The sequence below is a fragment of the Tenrec ecaudatus genome, chromosome 4, assembly GCF_050624435.1.
Source record: "Tenrec ecaudatus isolate mTenEca1 chromosome 4, mTenEca1.hap1, whole genome shotgun sequence".
NCBI classification, from domain to species: Eukaryota; Metazoa; Chordata; class Mammalia; order Afrosoricida; family Tenrecidae; genus Tenrec; species Tenrec ecaudatus.
The window spans coordinates 122,120,552-122,140,405 of NC_134533.1; positions in this window are offsets into that span (position 1 = coordinate 122,120,552).

Here is a 19,854-nt window from a genome sequence, read left to right on the forward strand (position 1 = left end):
AGACCTCAATTTCTGCCAAGAAACACCTGGAAAACTTTAAAGAAGAGATAAAGTCCGAGGCCGATCCAATCTGCATTCACTTTCCTCTTGAGAACGACGTCTGCCTGGTTGCTTAGTCTCCAAATCTTGGTTTCCTCCTCCTGAGAAGTGGTGATAATAAACTAAACCAAATCCAATGCCATCCAACCCATGCCAGCTCATCGTGACCCTATAGGACAGGGTGGAACTGTCCCTGTAAGTTTCCAAGATGGTAATCCTTTATACGAGTAGAAAGCTCCAATTATCTCCCATGGAGCGAATGGTGGTTTTGAACTGCTGACCTTACAGGTAGCAGTCCAATGCATTACCACTATACTACCAGAGCTCTAGCATGAGGAGAATAAGACAGCTTATCCCATAAGATGATTGTGATAGTCAATGAAATGATGAAAACCGACCCACTGTTTCCACACATAGGAAGGGCCTGTTTTTGTCCATATGACCAGCCATCCCTGGGGACACAGTGGCAAACAGGGAGAGTCATGAAGAGCCGGGAAGCTACTGACAGGTTCTCATCGCATGGTCCTACGGGTGACCCCAAGTGCAGGAGTGCAGAAAATGCCCACTATTCGTCCAGCTCCCAGCTTGCTCCCAAGACGGAGCGACAGGGCGGCACAATGAAGGACTGCCTCACACAAGATGGGCACCGTGCCGAGCTGCGCCAGTCTCCAAAGGAGACATCTCCGTCCAGCATTTCCACCAGGCTCTCCCGAGCCAGCTCCTGGGGTGCACACAAAGACCCATTCAGCACGGCGAGAGCTCTGAAAGCAAGCAGAGGAGCCGAGGGGCTGGGAAGGGGGAGAAGCAGCACAGCGCCTGGCACCGACCCTGCAGGGTCCCCGCCCCTGGCGAGTGGGTGCATAAGGCTCAGTTCTGCAACCAGGCTGCACGCTTTGTTCCCCTCACAGTCCTCCTCTGACGGTGGCCCAGGTCATCAAGGACGCCAGCTGCCATGGCTGGGATTGAATCACCTTCCCAGAGGGGGCTAGGGACCTTGACCTCCTAATACCAGCTCAGTAGGCAGGGTATCCAGTGGAAACAGGTCATTACTAACTGTCCTACCAATTAAAAAAAAAAAAAGCAAAAGAAAAAAATAACCCTTTCTGGGAAAAAATGCCTCTCAGAGGTTCCCACCCCAGAAAAGTACTTACTCCAGTCTTGTGGTGCGAAACAAGAACATACAAAAGTATATAGTAGTTACCTGGAAAGTAGTTCCATTTCCTCCAGCCTCCACTTTCCCATCTGTGTAATGGGACCAGCTATTGGTATTCTAAGAGCAGCTGCTAGGTGTTTGTAAGTAGTAGTCAGTTTATTATCACACAGCAGGAAAGCAGGCCTCTTCGTCCTTTCCTCTGGGTGGCTTGCTGGGGCTCTGGTCAGCATGGCTCCCTAGGCAGTCCCCAAATAGAAGGGGCGTATGTCAGACCTGCTCCCACAACACCCTGGGCACATCTCTCTGCTGCAAGAGAAAGGCAGCTGCCAGCAAGCCGACTCTAACTCATGGTGACTTTACATACAACAGAATAAAATGTTGCCAGCCCTGCAGCCTCCCGGACTCCTCTCATCCCTAGCATGTGCCCAGCCCTCCTGTGGCTCTGATCCATTTCACCAAGGGTCTTCCTCGCCCTTGGCTTCACCAAACATGATTTGTTGTTTTCTTCTGATGATGTGTCCAAAGCAAGTGAGTTGGACACTGTTCTGTTGTGATCCATAAGGTCTCTGTTGACTTCATCTTAGAAGGAGAGTCTGAGTCTGAAGGTGTGTGAAACCTGCTCACTATGGGTGGTCCTATGGGTATTTGAAATACCAGTCCTGAGTCCTTTGCCCAGAGGAAGAGACCCTCCTAGTTTGAGAGTTGGTGCTCAGCTCAAATTGGTTCCAGCATCATAGAAACATGCACCAAGTATAACTGACTGACAGGAGAGGCGGAGCTTTGTCTCAGAAAGGAATAGTTGCTGGCATCAACCCACCTTGAATTTTGCAAGAGGTTTTCATAACCATTACTCTCTGGAAGGTTCATCACACGTGCAGTCCATTTCTCTTCTGTAGACATCCATTTGACTCTCTGAACCTCGGGAGGTGACCATCCTCATTCATAGATGCCAGCTTTCTCTCTCTCTCTCTCTCTCTCTCTCTCTCTCTCTCTCTCTCTCTCTCTCTCTCTCTCTCTCTCTCTCTCCCTCCCTCCCTCCCTCTCCCTCTCCCTCTCTCCCTCTTTCTTTTTTCAGGCATATATCAGGAGTGAACCTTTTTGCCCAGATGTGACTGCTGCATTCTTTCAACACATCAATGAAAGAGGACTCTCAGGAAGCATCGTGAACAAAGAGGGCTTGCTGGTGTTAGCAATACTTCTAGAGGCGCCGACTTTGTGATGAAGAAATCACCCGTTCCTTCTTTACAGATCTAGGATGAGGAAGAGGGCCCACATAACTTAACGGGTAACAAGAAGCCCAATTGTTGTCCTTTGGTTATAATATAGAAAATTTCAGAGTGCTAAAAATAAAAATATTTTCAATCCTTGCGAACTTGGGATAAACTTAGTGGCTCAATCGAGGGACATGTTGGGGCTAGAAGACAAAGGCCAAATGTCTGAGGACATTTTGAAAGAAGTCCATTCGCATTTGCCTTGCTTAGAAGAGGCTGGCCTTCACCAACCACAGGATTAGGAAACTGGCAGGAGCTGTGGGTCACCACCCCCCGCCTGGCAGGTTCTCTTCTGGTCAGGACCTTAGGGACTGTGTGCCTTCAGGCACTGTCTGGGGACATTTGAGATTTTGGTCCAGGAAGCCAGTAGGAGCAGTACAGATAGGGTCCAGGCAGGAATCAGGCAGCCTAAGTAATATCTGCTTGGTTTGAGGTGCTCGCTCTGGCTCCGGAGGGGAGGCAAGGGCAGGAAACTGGAAAGGTTGTGTTTGGAACTGGTTACAGCAGGTGGCGCAAGTCAGCAGAAACCAACCCCTTGGAAAAAAGCATGGTATTTCTCCTGCACTAAATAGCTAAGACCAGGACTCTGCACAGTCCTGGGATCAGAATCTCAGAAACAGGACATTGCTAGGCAGAGCCAGATCCATGCATTTCTCAGTGAAAGGGAAGCCAAAGTGGGTTCTCATTGGTATGAATAAAATGCTTAAGATTGCCAGCACTTTTAAGAAATGTACAAAGAAACACAAAGAAGACAACATTACAGCATTTCCATCTGGGACAAATAAACAATCTTAGACTTGAAAGCCTCAGACTAATCTGAACCTTTAGACAACTGAAGAGCAAATTCTAATTCCCCAAGTAGCTCCCCTACTCCACCAGTAAAACAAAAACAGCACTTATAAATATCAAGGGTTCATGAGGGAGCAGGGAGGGAGGGGGTGGGAGGGGAATGAGGAGCTGATACCAAGGTCTCAAGTAGAAAGAAAATGTTTTGAGAATGATGATGGCAACCAATGTACAAATGTGCTTGACACCGTGGATGTATGTATGGATTGTAAGAAGAGTTATACGAGCCCCCAATAAAATTATTTTTAAAAAAGGAAAGAAACTGTCACTGGCTTTGTTAACAAAGCTCTGAAGAGCAACATTAAACACACACACACAATGTTATCTGCATATTTAAGCAGCTAAAAGATGTCACCTTCTTGTTCCAATCTCTCAGTAGCATTGTCCCAAATCAAACTACAGGGGGAATAAGTAGTAAGACAGTTGCTCTCCAAAACCCACATAAGGATTCTTTGTTTTCTGAGCCCCCAGAGGCAGAAAGCTATTCAGTAAGAAAAATGAAGTCTTGGTATATGCCACAGAATGGCTGGACCGCACGTTGATGCCATCCAAAAGCTGTAAACTTATAAAAAGTTGAATTAGCAAAAATGAATAATTGCTGAGACTACTCATGTACAATTAAACACACCACGGGATTCTATTCCTTGGTTTGGAGATTTAGTCATAGGTTCATAGGACATTCAGTCTTTGGCCCGTGTTTAATGGTTCTGTTCTACTTCCTAGTTCATTGCGTAGGGCCTGGGATCATAAAAGCTTGCAAATCACCATGCAAGGTACAAGTATTGGTCCCCCATCAACAGAGGAAGAAGGAGGATACGAATAAATGGAAGATGTGGATTGCCTTCATGAACAACTAACTCCTGTACCTTGAGAACAGAAGTAATATCCCTCCTTCTACATCTTCTTCTGAATCCTGCTTGGATTTCTGGGAGTTTCCTATTGATGTACTGCTGCAGCCATTTTTCAAAAATGTACTTGCATGTGATATTAACGATATTGTTAGATAATTTCCACATTCGATGTGTCATCTTTCTCTGGAACAGGCACACGTATAGCTCTTTTTCAGTCCGTTAACCAGGTAGCTGTCCTCTAAATTCCACAGATGAATGATTAATTACCCCCAGCACGACCTCAGTTCGTTGAAACATTTCAGTGGGTATTTTGTCAATTTCAGTACTGTTGTACTTCTTCCTTCAATATTGTTGGCTCTTGATCATATGGTACTTCTTGAAAGTAATCACCAACTCTTTGGGGGTTCAGTAACTGCATATTCATTTTATCTTCTTTTAATGCTTCCAGAGTTAGTCAATATTTTACCCATAAAATCTACCAATATTGCAATTTGAGGTTTGAATATTTTCCTCAGTTCTTTCAGCTTGAGAATTATTTTTTTTGTTATTTCCTTTTAGTTTTCTGACTTCAGGATTTTGAACATTTGAGTATAACACTTTAATTTGCCCTCTGTGATTCTGTGATAACACTTTAAATTGCCCTCTCCATAAACTTGACTTTTAGGCTTCTTCACATATGATGTTCATGATGTCATCCCTTAATTTTTCTGGTCTTTGGTCATTCATGTTCAACTCATTAACTCTATTCTAGAGATGGTCTCTATGTTTAGGTGGAATATACTCCAAGTCATGCTTTAGCTCTGAACTTATTTTAACTTTCTTCACCTTCAACTAGAACTTTCATATGTGCAACCTACAGTCCGTCCCGCTGCTGGTGCGCAAACTTGTTTGGACTGAAGGAACAGAGCTTCTCAATTGGCTCTTTCCGTAAATGTCATAAATGTGATGGCTGCATATTTCATTGGGTGAGACCATGTGTATGGTCATCATTTATGCTGTTTACAAACGGCATTTGCAAGGAATGCCATTGATTTTGTAAATTTTATCATGAAATCTCTGTTGTCATTCCCATCACCAGTCACTTTTTCCAATAGTCGAGCCTTCTTCCTTTCTGATTTTCCCATTGCAGCCATCAGTAATTGTCAGTACATCCTGATCATATTTCATCTATTTCAAGCTGTAGAAGTTGGTTAAAAGCTTCAGGTGTCATTAGTGATTCATGTGCAAATTTTAATAATCGTTGGACTAACTGACCTTCCTGCCCTAGAAGCATATTGATAACATCCTATCACTGGCAATATTGTATTTCAGGACACAGCCTAAATCGTTCTTGCTTTTGTTTTGTTTTATTTTTTATCAGTTTATTGGCACTTCGTCCACATAGCATACAATTCAATAGCTCAATCATATCAAGAAGAGTTGTACAATCAATTTTAGAACATTTTCCTCTTCCTTATACTTATTGTTATTCATGTGATTATTATTTTTTTAATTTTGGCAAAAATATGCACAAGAAACTTTCTCCAACTCAACAACTTCTACATGAATCATTCAGGGCCATTGCATATACTCTTCATGTTGTGCAACCATGATGGATATCCTTTTCCAAATTATTCCATCACCATTAACAGAAACTCGATGTCCCCTAAGCAAAAAATGTTTCTCTTTCACCCATGGTAACCATTGGTCAACTTTGGTTTCTGTCTCTTCCTGTCTCTCTGAAAAATCGTTTTCTTGATATAAAATTCACATATCAGACTAAATTGTTCTTTTCAATGAGGAATATGATGCCATTCCTCTTTAATTTGTCACTCTAATATAGTAGACCATATAATTATCTTATTCAAAATGACCAATACCAACCCAATATGGCTCACTAATGTCGAGGAATCTGACCTTTATGGACTGCATTTTATTTTTATGACTTCCAGTTTTCTAGACTCATACTTCATACACTCCGTGTTCCAATTAATGGACATTTGCAGTTGTTTCTACTTATTTGGAGTTATTCCACACTAGCAAATGAAGGACTTGAATGCTTTGTTCCGTGCATGTCATTCTACCATGAAGAAGAAACTCCTCCCTAGTTGAATTGTGATTGTCTTCCAACCTAAGAGACTCAACTTCATGCACAATATCAGACAATGTTCTTCTCCTATTATAAGGTGTTCAGTGACTAGTGTTTCCATAGCAGTCCACCTTCTTCCTTATCTTACTCTGGAAGTTCCAATGAGGCCTGTCCACTAGGGGTACCTCCAGTACCACAGCAACATGCAAGCCATTACAGTGTGACAACCTGACAGATGAGGGTTTACTTAAGTATTTACATATATGAAAGTAAAATTATATAATACTGCTACAAAATCATAGAAATCCTTATTAAGCAGTAAAATAAAAAGGTGAATCTTTTGCTTGTTAACATGTCCTCCATTTGGGTGTACAGGCTTCTGAAGGAGGTTTTCCATCTTGTTCCCACTGTCACCTGTCTGTCAGGTTATCATCCTGTAGTGGCTTGTACGTTGTGATAATGCTGGAAGCTGTACCACTGGTATTTTACATGCCAGCAATATTTGAAAGGGTACTGAAAGGACGATGGACTGCTAAAAGGACAAAGTATCTGTCTCAGAAGAAGTGTGCCCAGGGTACTCCTTGGAGGCAAGGATGTAAAGACTTTGTCTTATATACTTTGGATAAATTGTCAGGAGAGAGCGGTCCATGGTGAAGGACATCATGCTTGGTAAGTGGAGGTGCAGCAAAGAAGAGGAAGGCTCTCAAGAAGACGGACTGGTACCGTGGCTGCAGCAAGGGGCTCAGATAGGAACAATTTTAAGGATGGTGCTGGACCATGCAAAGTTCGTTTCTGGTATGTATAGGTGTGTTAGTCTGGGTAGACTAGAGAAACAAATTCATAGACACTCCTATGTATATAAGAAAGGTTTATATACAGGAGTAATTGAGTATTGAGAAAATGTCCCAGCCCAGTCCAGATCAAGTCCATAAGTCCAATATTAGCCCATATGTCCGATACCAATCTATAAAAATCCTCTTCGGACTCATGAAACACATACAATGACACCGAATGCAGGAAGACCACAGGCCAGTGGGTAGAAAGTCTTCTGGATCCAGAGGCACTGTAGGCATCTCAGCACTGGCAGGGGTCTCCACATGGCTTCTCCGGTTCCAGAGGTTTGGTTGCATCAGGGTAAGTGCATGTGGCTTCTCCCGCTCCCAGGGTGCAGCACCATGTTTCTTGTCAGTAGAGTGTCTCTCAGGGAATGAACATCGAGAGGGGGGGGGGGGGTCTCTCCCACCTCCAAGGAGGAAAAACAGGAGTTCCCAGAATCCTTAGGAGAAAGCCATGCCCACACAGAGGCCTCATTGGCTATGATCTGATTGACAGACTAGGCTCCACCCCTTCACTCTTAATCCCCTCAAGTCCCAAATTGATACCAGATTATGTAACTCCCACAATGGGATTTCTGTGGCTCATAGTTGACTTGATGACACTGAACAACAAACAACTCTGCCCCAAAGAATTCTTACTCCGCTTTCACCACCCCAAAATACCAGTGTTGGCATTCCAGGGAACTCATGTCATGTTCCTTTTAAATTCTCTTTGAGATTAGGGAACAAAAAGAAGTCTAAAAGGGAAAAAGCATGACTAGAAGGTGGATGGGATAAGGTTTTCCAATGTACTTCTCACAGGCTACTCTCAAAGAATGAGCCAGAATTGTCATGATGAAAAAAGTCCCTTGGCACAATTTTCAGGACCCTTTGCTCAACCATGCCACTCTCTGTTTCCTTATAGCTTCTCCCTAGTATGCGTCCATGGTTGGCCTGCGTCCATGGCTGGCCTGCGTCCATGGTTGGCCTGCGTCCATGGTTGGCCTGCGCCCATGGTTGGCCTGCGTCCTTTGAGAAGCCCTACCAAGATGATCCTTTAGGATCCTAAAAAGGATTGCCCTAACCATTTGAGGTGATGATCTCTCTGCCTGGAATTGAATTGGTCCAGCCAATCCTCTTGGCAGACAATTTTAATTGAACTTCTTGGGGTAGGGGGACACCTTAAGAGAGGACTTGTCTGGGGCCATGCATTGATTGCAAAGACACCTTTAAGCACATTTTGTTTGGACTCTCTCTGTACATGCACAGTCAGGGACCACAGCAACAGCGCTTGTTTACTTACCTTCGGATCATAAAATAGTTCATTGCTTCAGAGAGAGTTGAGACATTTTATGTGGTCCCCACCCCCCACCCAATCTTTCACGAAAGGCATCTGGGTTCATTGCTCAACCAGGTCAGTAGCTGAGTGAAGAATTGGTCCTATAACCTCTCACCTGCAAGCTTGACACAGCCTCACGTTACAGATGTCCCAGTAGCAGAAAGTGGGACAGATACCTGATTCAGGCTACAACAAGAAAGAATAGAGTTCATTTCTCTGGGGATAAGAAAGGCATCATGGGAGAAGTTTACTGACGTTAGTTTACCTCTCGGTACCTTTGGGTACACTGCCTTTTTTTCCCTTCTCTGCTTGGAATGCCCTTCCTCAACCCTCAACACTCTCCTTTGCAGGTAACTCCTGCTCTTAAAGAATTAATACTGATTTATTCAGACTCCGTGTGCCCTAAAACCAACCAGTTGTTATGCAGTAAAACTCTGCTCCAGAGACTTTCCAAGGGCTGATCATTGGGTCTCTCTTACAAGGTGCCTCTAAGTGAACTTGAACCGCCAACCTTTTGGTTAGTAGTCTAATATATGAAGTGTCTTGTGTGCCTTCATATGTCCTGAAAACCCCAATTCTAAATAATGCAACGAATGATGGTGAAGTCTCTTTCCCCTCAAGTAGGATATCTACTCACCAACTGAAGACTCTATTATTGCTTGCTAAAATTCCCCAGGTCCTTTTCCTCCCATGTCCCTGTTAAGTAAGGTTGGGAGATAAATATAGAATGTCCAGCCAAATTTAAAATTTCAGACCAATAACAATTTTTTTGATGTAAGTATAATCCAACTATTTCATATGTTGTACTTTTATTGGAGTTCACGTCTTGTCCCACCACACCTGCACAGCCATTGAAGGCGATAGGGGCACCTTCTCAGCACTGCTCCCTCTCCCCCCACCCCCCGCCCTCACAGGAAGGGGGCCACTCACTGTAAACATTCCAGCATGCCAGAAGAGAAAGCCAGAGTCAGTGGGTTCTGTAGTTTCTTCGCCTTCCTATAGTGTGTGAATTTATTACATATAAAGGAGGCTAAGGGCTGTGACTCAATATAACCATACTTATTCAATTATATTTAAATGGCAGGGGTATCACTTTTCATTTAAATGGTGTGTAATGAATTGTATGGTTATGACACACCACATTCTGTTAGATCCATCTTCAATTTCAAAGGGAAGTGGGCTGTGGATAGTGACAATTACACTTCCAGTGTCTGCGCTTCTTTCACTCCCTTCTTCCCTGGGAGGAGAAAGGGAAATCCAGCCAACAAGGTATGAATCTGCCAAGTCACAGCGCAGTCCCATTAGACAGTGCCTGTCACAGTGAGTGAGCTTTACTGTAGCCTTGTCTTCTACCGCTTGCCCTTTACTCCACTATCATAGCAAAGGGAACTTAAAAAAATGGACATAGTCCACCCCCGATGCCATTTACAAACCTCTTCCGCCAAGATTGAAAACTCTTTCTACTTTCCCCCCAGCACTCCAGGGTGAAATACTGCACCAAGAACAATTCGTCCACATGTATCTACCTTTCTTTTCCCACGTGACGACACACATCGAAAATAATTGAGAGCTTTTATATGAGGCTTAGTGATAACAATTAAATTGTGTTAGCATGATGTCATTAATTTTTAAATATCAGATGAAATGTTAAGGAAGATGTTAAAGACAGAGCTTGTATACCATTCCCCAGCCCCAAACATCTTTTTCTGTTCATAGCTGTTGTTGTCAGCTGATCAGCCCCAGCTTCTTGGTGACGGTGCAGCCCAGTGCTGTCCCCACGAAGGCTGCAAGAAAGACTCTTGAGATCCACAGGGTTTTCACTGGATGACCTTGGGAAAGACCTTAATCCATTGTAAGGGTATGCACATCAGAACACCACAAAAACCTACACAGAGAGACGGGTGATGGCTATGCATGAGATGGTCAAGAATCGAACCCAGGTCTCTTGCATAGAAGTGAGAATTCTACCAACAAACTATCAGCAATTTATTTATCTTCAATTGAAGAACACCTAATAGCCCATTTATGAAGCCCTAGTGGGCAGCTGTTAAAGCACTCAGCCAGGAATTCTACAGGTGTGAAAGATGAGGTAGTTTGCTTCTGCCAAAACTGACAGTGTTGCGAATCCTATGGGGCACTACTTTGTCCCGTAGAGCCATGATGAGTGGCAACTGCTGGGTGAGTTTGTTGTTTTCCTTTGGGGGCACCTGCAACCAGTCTCGAAGCAGCGCGGTGCAATAGTGCTTGCTAACCAAAAGGCCAGTGGTTTGAACCCATCTGGCTTTTTCTTGGGATAAAGTACTTGGCGACAGAGGTGAACGACTCAATAAGCAATGTAAGGTCAATTTACTTACACTTACCACTGTGTAGTGGACAATTCACATGGGTTTCTATCAAAGAGGTGGTGAACAATATCTGAAACTGTTCACTACAGATTAGGAAGTGAGCCCATGCTTACCGTGATTACTAGGCATCCCACACCTGCCGGGGATTATAAATATGAAAAGAGTTTTTGATTCTGTAGGAAGGTGCTATGGGTTTAGGAGACAGATGACAGGCTTACCTAGAGGCAGAATCTTTTATGTTGTGAAAAAAATATGAAATAGTTCACTACAGATTAGTAAGTAAGCACAATTAAACCTATGCTTACAATGCTTGTTGGGTATTCTGACACTACCTCATGTCAGATGCCCTCCCATAAAGATTACAGTCTCAAAAACTGTGGAATGGTCGGTCCTCCTCTGTCACAATGGGTTGTGATGAGCAGGGATCAACATGACAGTGCCTAACAACGGCACACAAAAAAACCAGATAAAAAAAGACATTGATAGACATCACTTTATCTTCCATATCACTATGAAAATATAAAATCCAATAGGAAATTCAATCCAGAACAAAATAATCAAACATTTTCTACTGATGATTAATTGGAGAACTTTCATGCTAATAAATGAAATTCATCTTATTGGCGGCAAACTATGTGTGCCTAAACATAATCAAACTAACACCAGTATACTTTAACAGTAAGGTCAGGAGAAAGTGAAATAAAATGTAACTTTTTCAAAACACTATCTGTGGCAGGTGCTATTCATGTCACTATAGAAGTTAGAAAGTTAATAGAGAAACCTATTCACGTAACATCCAAATATAATTGAAGGTTTCTAAGTAGTTATTAAAATTGATTTTACCTATTTCTCACTATAAGAAATGGACAACCATCAGTCTTTCAGGGTGTGCCCATCAACCAGTCCAGGGACCAAGGCATCTCCACAACACTCTCCCCAAGACATGCTTGTCTACTGCACGAAGCTGTAACTTGAGAACACGCTGAACCCTATCTGGACCATGGCTGGAGAACATTTCAATTGACTGTGTGCTGAAGAAGATAAATATCTACTAATCAAATGAAAATTTCCCCAAATATACAGGCTTCCAAGTTTCCTTTTTGCCCTCTTAGCCAGTTTAGATAATTCCAGAATTTGGGAAGAAGGAACTATCACCAGTTACCAATGAGTGAGATTAGAGTCCCATATGTCCCGGATAGTTAGTCCAGAGAGCTGGAATGCTGGGTTGAAAATGAGCCTCACAGGTTTCAAGGAAAAAGGTGTTCCCTCTACTCATCCCACCCGCTAGGCCTCCGCAGGATTTGGTTAAAGAGATGACTCTGAAATTGGCTGGCAAACCTGTGACATTCCAGAGCCTGGGGCCTTGCAAAGATCACAGCACTGAACCAGTTGTATTCTTTTGTTTATTTGTCTCTGTCCTGAGGATTTCCACTTGTTTTCTTGATTCTATCATCGATAGTATGTCCATCAGAGGGGCCATCTGAAAAAAATTAACTAATGTGCGTATATGAGCAGCAAGCCCATCCTTATCTACTGCAGCTGAATGACCCTCCTCAAGCACCATTAAATCCTTCTTCCAGAAGTAACTACAGTGATCATCAGAACTCCACCACTACGACGAACCTTTACATTTCATCTGTGTTTATTGTTATAGTTTATGAAATCATTTCAAATGTATTTCCTCATTTTACATAAAATACCACTGGGTGACCGATGACTTGAGCTTTATTTGTATCATATAAATAAGAGAAATAAGGGTCAGAGAGGTAAAATGGCAAGCGCACATCACACATTTCAAAAGGTGACGGGGCAGTTGTTGAACTAAGGTCACCTGCCTCAGAATCCAGTCTTCCCCTCCACACACGGTTCACATCCCAGATGGGTGGCAAGATGGGCTGCCGTTGGAGCCTGCCAGCTGCTCTACTGGAGAAGGTACCGATGTACAGCCTTGGGAATTCTCAGAGGCACTAATACTCTGCACTGCAGGGTCACTGTGAGGTAGCAGCATCTCAGCACTAGTGTGTTTATTCACAAGGAGCGAGTGGCAAGAAAAGTTCAAAGAAAGAAACATTGAAGGGGCCTCACAGATCTTTCCCTTATTCTCTGAATCTCCAACCCACAACTCTTGTATCTGTTTGTATGGCTCAGAATGGTACCTCGATTTCAGCCAGTCCCATCCCTGGCTACCTCCACCAGCCACACTGCAGTATGGGAAAAGGTTTAATGTAGAAGAAATTCATAGGAGGAGCAGCCGAGCTGCTGGTCGTATAAGGCCTGCAAAGTCATCAATAGCAGCTATCTTTACATGCCTGGCCAAAGACAAGTCGTTTCAGCCATCACACTAGGGATGAGCTCACTGAATGCTTGATTCGAAGTTGATCATTTTGTATGGCTCGTGAATAACGTTACAAATATCCAATGGCCCTTGGCAGAAAGTAGTTTCTCCACCCCTGTAAATGAATTATAACCTTCCGTTGGTGGCTGAGTGCTTAAAGATCATACCACCGCGGTTTCTAGACATGATTCGAGATTCCCCGTCGCCTGAATTGCTTCTGCCATTGCGTTGGGTTGACTCATAGCGACCGTAGGCACCACAGATGAAACACTCATCGCCCACGCCCTCCTCACCAGGGCATTCCCACAGGACATACCATTGTCTAGAATGTCCTAACATTCACTCTTTATTAAGTTTATGACCGTCGTCAAAGGGGGCTTTGCTATGGCGTGGATATTTAAAAACTCCTTGATGGATCCTGAGCACTACAAAGACCTTCAGGCATATAATACGTGTTCAATAAATTCTTGTTGATTTGAATGCCTAAATGAATTGCAGGCACTGAGCTACAATGTATTGAATGAATTGAGTCAAGACTGCTCACTTAGTATAAGCTCTCCTATGAATACCAGTGACCAGTTGACATCAAGTAGTTTCGACTCACGACAACACCATGTGTATCAGAGTAGAACTACATTCTAGAGCGGTGGTTCTCAACCTTCCTAATGTCACGACCCTTTCATACAGTTCCTGATGTGGTAACACTCCCCTCAACCATAAAGTTATTTTTGTTGCTACTTTATCACTGTAATTTTGCTACTGTTATGAATCAGATGACTCCTGTGAAAGGGTCGTTCAACCCCCAGAGGGGTCGCGACCCACAGGTTGAGAACTGCTGTTTTAGAGGGTCTTCACTGGCTGTTTTTCAAAAGCCCTAGAGCAGCAGACCTTCCGCCCAAGGTGCCTCTGTACTTCAACCTCCAATCTATTGATTAGGAGATTCACCTGTTCACTATTTGCGTCAGTCATGGAATTCTATCTTATGGATTGATTTCATTTCTTAAAGCCCTGGAGCTATGGGTGAAGCACTGAACTGCTAATGAAAGTGCCCATTGTCCCCCCCCCGCCCCTCCCCCCAGCATCTCTGAGGAAGAAAGGTGATGCTGCCGGGCGCAGTAAAAAGTGACTATCTTGGAAGAGCTAGATAGGGTCCCGATGATGAGTCATAATCAACTACAGCAGTGGGGCAGGGAGGTCCTGAAGGCTTAATCAACCCTCAAGTTCTCTGAGATCGATATTAAATCATGTATTATAGGTGAAAATATGCAGCCACAGAGAAATTAAATAGTTCTCCAAAGGTTACACAATTGGTAATGTCAGAGAAAGATTTTAACTCATTTCTTTCTCACTCCAAAGCCAGGGGTTCATTCCACCATGCCACACAACTCCCCAGACACGCAAACATGTATGGCCACCCAGAGAGGGGGTGCATATTTGTGTGACATTTTGCTCCATGTGAAATTGGCAAGTCTTTGTCAATCATAGTACATATTATTTTCACATTAGCCATAGGCTCAGCTTGAGAGCCTCCCATGATCTGGGATGAGACTGGCGACTTCCTCCATTCTTCTGGGCCAGGAAGGCCTGCCTGTTGCCCAACCAAGTCGGATCATTTGCATTTCTAATCATTCAGGAGTTTAATTAGTATCGTGACCTTAATCAGGTGCACTGCAAGTACAGCTGATGTCGTCAGCGCTTAATTAGTTTGAAGGAGAAAGAAGTTTTGCAGTCTGAATATGTCTCCACCGGTATAAAGGTGAAGGCTCTCGGGTGTTTCTGAATGAAGGAGGAAACCAAGCATAAAATCTGGATTCAGTGATTAAAGATTTTGTTTCTAAATTTCTTTAGCATTACCTAGGAAAGGTTGTTGAAAGCATAATGTCGCTGAAATAAAACTAGAGAGGTAACCCACCTTGACCACTTTTTTACAGCTTTATGGAGATAATTTGCATAAGGTTCACCCATTGTAATTATAAAACTGCTGAGGGTTTTCTAAATTCATAAGCTTGTGCAACTCTCAGTTTATGAACAACCTTGTTTTAGGATATCTCTTTCAAACCCATGTATTTCCTCAAGTCTATGTGTAGTCAATTTCTGTCCCCATTCCCTAGCCCCAGGGAACCACTGATTTGCATAATGTCTCTATAAGTTTGACTTTTCTAAAGAGTTCATGAGAAAGGAATCGTACCATCGGTATTCTTTTGTGCCTTGGTTATTTCACTTGGCATGGTTGGTGGTTCATCTACCTCATAGCGTAGATCAATATTCTATTTCTTTTCTTGTAAGCAGATCTGATTTATGAATAGATCCCATTTTTAAATTCATTTACCAGTTGATGGGACATTTGTATTGTTCCTACTTTTTAGCCATTATGAATGAAGTCATTATGCAGATTTTCATCTTTATTTCTCTCAAGTAAATTTCTAGCATTGGGATTTCTGATTCTTCGACTAAGTTTTTCAAATTGTCTTCCAAGTGACTATTTAATTTTACATCTTCTCCAGTGATGTCTGAGGGCAATGAGGGATTTTTTTGAAATTTCCTTCTAGGAGGAGGGACTATGCTTGAAAGTCTCAAAAGCTTGAAGTTTGGCCTTCACATTTAAACACTGAGGAAGGGGAGGGGCAAAATTCTGAAATACCCAAATCACACCAGACAATCACAGAGCAATAATGATGGGATATTAATTGAAATAAAGGAGGATTAGATAAGGAAGGGATTTGTAGCAAGTGTTCTCTCAGATAGTATTTCCAGCTTTCATTTGCTAGTGAATTAAATCACCAATTAAACAAAATAAGTCTCTGGAAAGATCAGTTATATTTGCCATATTGATTGTTCATTTACCCAAATTCGCTCTGAGCTTTATCTCAAAGGAATAATAAACACACCGATTTCATTTCCATATCACAGGGGGAAGGGCTATTTGGGGAACTTAGTCCAGTTTGGTATTTATTAGTGAAGCTAGATGGAATTCACTTCCCTATGGGAAGGGCCAAGTTGTCTCATTTCCCCATCACCTTCAGAAGGAACTCCTGGTAAGTGAAATCACTAAAGAAAGATGACTAACCTTGAGGTTGGGAAGGAACTAGGCTCCGTGCTGCACAGTTCATCGCATGCAATCATTTATTCCAAATGCCCCTTATCCGTCCTTGGCGATCCCAGGAGGAGCGGGATGTCAACTGTGGCGGCAGTCACGGGTCATGGTGCCATGAGCGAGGGAGATGGGGATGGAAACGGGGCATGCAGACGGGAGGCGGTTAGGAAAGACCTCAAAGAACAAGTGTTCCTGGATCAGCATGTTAAAGACAAATAGGTACTGACACCATTCAAAGTTTCCCCTTGGGGGACGAAAAGTTTTGGAGAAAAAATAGTGATGATTATTCGACAACACAGTGAATGTGATCAATGCCGTTAGAACGTATCCTGGGAAGTGGTTTCAAAAGGCAAATGTTAAATTGTCTATGTCCTTTTGTATTCAAAAACAAAACCACACCCACAATGATATTTTACATTTAAGAATGGACACTCGGAAGCACTAGCCATGATGGAGAGCAAATGGAGCTCCGTTACATGTGGGAGGGAATGCAAAGCTGAAATGTCAATTTGGAAAAGAGTTTGGCAGTGTAGTTGCCTAAGCTAAGTTAAACATACACTTTCAATAAAATCAAGCAATCACACGCATAGGCCTTTACACAAGAGAAATGAGAGTAAATGTCCATGCGATATACATATGCATAGGAATGTGCGTAGAGGTTTTCATCATAATCATTGAAAATTGGAGACAATACAAATGCCCATCAGTTGGTAAGTGTATAAGCATAGTAGTACATCCAAACAAAGGAATATTGTTCAGTGAAAAATCTCAAATACTCACTTCCAGTCAATGTCAAGTCCTAGTGACCTTACAGGACAGAGTAGAACTCTCCCTTGAGTTTCTGAGATTGTAACTTTTTACAGGAGTAGAAAGCCCTGTCTTTTTCTCAAGGATTGGCTGGTGAGTGGTCAAACTGCTGACCTTTCAGCCAAAACTCAAAGAGTTGTACACCTAACCTCAGGGACTTTTAATGTATATACAAGAATACATCAAAACCCATCCACTCAACACAGAAACATATTTCAACATATTTTATTTGAGTGGATAACTGCAGACAAGTTTTCCCAACAATATATTTCCCTCTAAACTCAAACTCACTTGCCGTCAAGTTGGTGTCAACTCCTAGTGACTTTACAGAACAGGACAGAACTAGGCGTGCGGGTTTCTGAGACTGTAAGTCTTTACAGGAGTAGGACGCCCTGGTCTCTCTCCCTGCTCTCATTAGGATGTTTTAAAAAGAGGTCCATCAAAACAGTGGCTTCTGAGATCTGCCTGCCTAGTTCAAGTCAAGGCAGAGAGGTTAATCCAGAAATTTGTGGCAACTGTTTTCTGAGATTCCAAAGGAGTCGTTTGGTAGACTTTCTCCAAGGACACAGGACAATCACAAGAGCTTATTAGGAAGAAATTTCAAGAAAACTGAAAACTTTATTAGTGAGAAAAATCCAGGAAAGCGGCACCAGGGAAATTTTTCCATCATGACAATGCACCTGTTCATTCTTCCAGGGTAGCAAGGACTGTTCTAAGAGAATTCCATTGAGAAACCTAACCCCATCGGTGGTAGTTATTTAATCTGGTGTCAATTTGAGGATTAAGAGGATAAGGGAGAGTCTAGCCTGTCAATCTGGATATAGACAATGAGGCCTTTGTGTGGGCATGGCTTTCTCCTGAGGATCCTGGGAACTCCTGTATGCTACCCTGGAGATGAGAGACACATTCCCTCTTCTGCCCATCCTGCGAAGAAGACACATGGAGAGAGGTTGACGGAGCCAGACCTCAGGAGCAAGAGAAGCCAAGTGGAGACTTCTGCTAGTGCTGAGATGCTTACGCAGCCACTGTATCCACAAGACTTCCCACCCACTGGCCTGTGATCTTCTAGCTTATGGGCTTGGACTAAACTGGGCTGGGATGTTTTCTCAATATTCAACTGCTCTTGCATGTAAAGCTCTTTCTTTCTTTCTTTCTTTTTAAAATCTTTTTATTGGGGCTCATAAGGCTCTTATCACAATCTGTACATACATCAATTGAGCAAAGCACTATGTAAAGCTCTTTCTTATGCACATATGAGTCTCCCTGGATTTGTTTCTCCAGTTTACCCAGACTAACACACCATCCACCCCACAGGTCTGATCTTACATCACATTTCTATTTGTTCCAAAATATCAAATAAAGTTGAAAAGGAACACTATCTGAGTCCCTCAAGGATGCCCCAACTGTAATTTTGACAAGGTAGCAATCAGAGAGCACAGAATACCTCGGGGAAGAGTAAAGAGATGGAAACACTCTCTTCAGAAGTGTATAGTTCCTAGATGAAGGATATGCTGTGAAATGCGGCTTACAATTTGATAAATTTGTTTTGTGGCAATCCTTTCTTTAAATTACCTTCATATCTGACACTTAGGTAAATATGATGTTACACGTTCCAAAAAGACAGGAGTGCAGGGAGAGGGCCCTCATTCTATCTGAGATGCTACACCGCCAGCACAGGTGAGCACTCCTAGTGCAGCTGACTGAGGGTGCTGTTCTGGGAGCGGTACACTCACAAGGCAGAGGAACCCTAAGAGGCTCATTGAATCTGAAGGAACCCATGAAACCAGGACCTTTAATAGATGTAATGAAACCTGAAACTCAATGCCACCGAGTCAATTCCGATTCAAACAGACTGTTAGGTATATCTGCTTAACCTTGTCTTTCATCTCGCTTAAATCTGCCCCTCAGTCTGGTCTCCAACTAGCAACATCAGAAAGAAAATTAAGCACCAAGGAGAAGCAAAGTAAAATCCATCAACATAGGCAACTAATTTTAATCAGCCTGTCTGATCATATAAAAAGATTCCACAGAGGCATCCCCTCCCTAACTTCACATTCGACTAAACTATATTTATAGTTAGCATCACAGGTAAAAAAGATTTAACATTTACTATGAATTAACTCCGGGTTCAAAAGTTTTATTCTGCAGTCAACATATCATTCATTTTTCTCTATATCTCAGCGATAGAGAGTTCAGTATTGTTTCTTTAATATCACAAGCTCCAAAATGGCATGAACTCTCTTTCTCAAGAATTCTTTTGTTGTAGACTACCGATAGAAGATAGGTCCAAACTAAGTGCTGTGGGAGGATGAAACTGAAAATTTGTTTCTGTTTTAGCTTCGTATGGCTGTGGGTGCAGATGCATGTGAAAGTCGGACACTGAAAAACGAAAGGAGAGGAATCAAAGTATTTTGGCCATGGTGCTGGCAAGGAACACTGAAAGTACCAGGGAATGCTCGAAGGACAAAACTATGTCTTGTAAGAAGTACAGCGGGAATACTACTGTGAGACAAGAATGGCAAGACTTCATCTCATGTGCTTCGGACATGTCATCAGGGACTAGTCCCTGGAGAAGGGCATCATGCCGGGAAAGTAGAGGGCAGCGAAGAAGACCTTCAACAAGGTGGACTAGCCTGTAACGATGGCCTGAAGCGCAAGACAACTGTGAGGGCGGCACAAGCCAAGAGCAGTGTCCGTTCGACTGTAAACAGGGCAGCTCTGACTCGGTGACGCCCGATGACAACAGCGTGGATGCTGCTGTGAGCCTGAAGAGATTCGACAGCGGTGAGGTTAGAGGGTTTTCTTATTTTATAATTCCTATATTATGCCAATTAAAGAGTGGGAACTGTGTTGTCTTTTGTTTTGCACAACAACTTGTGTTTTCACTACAA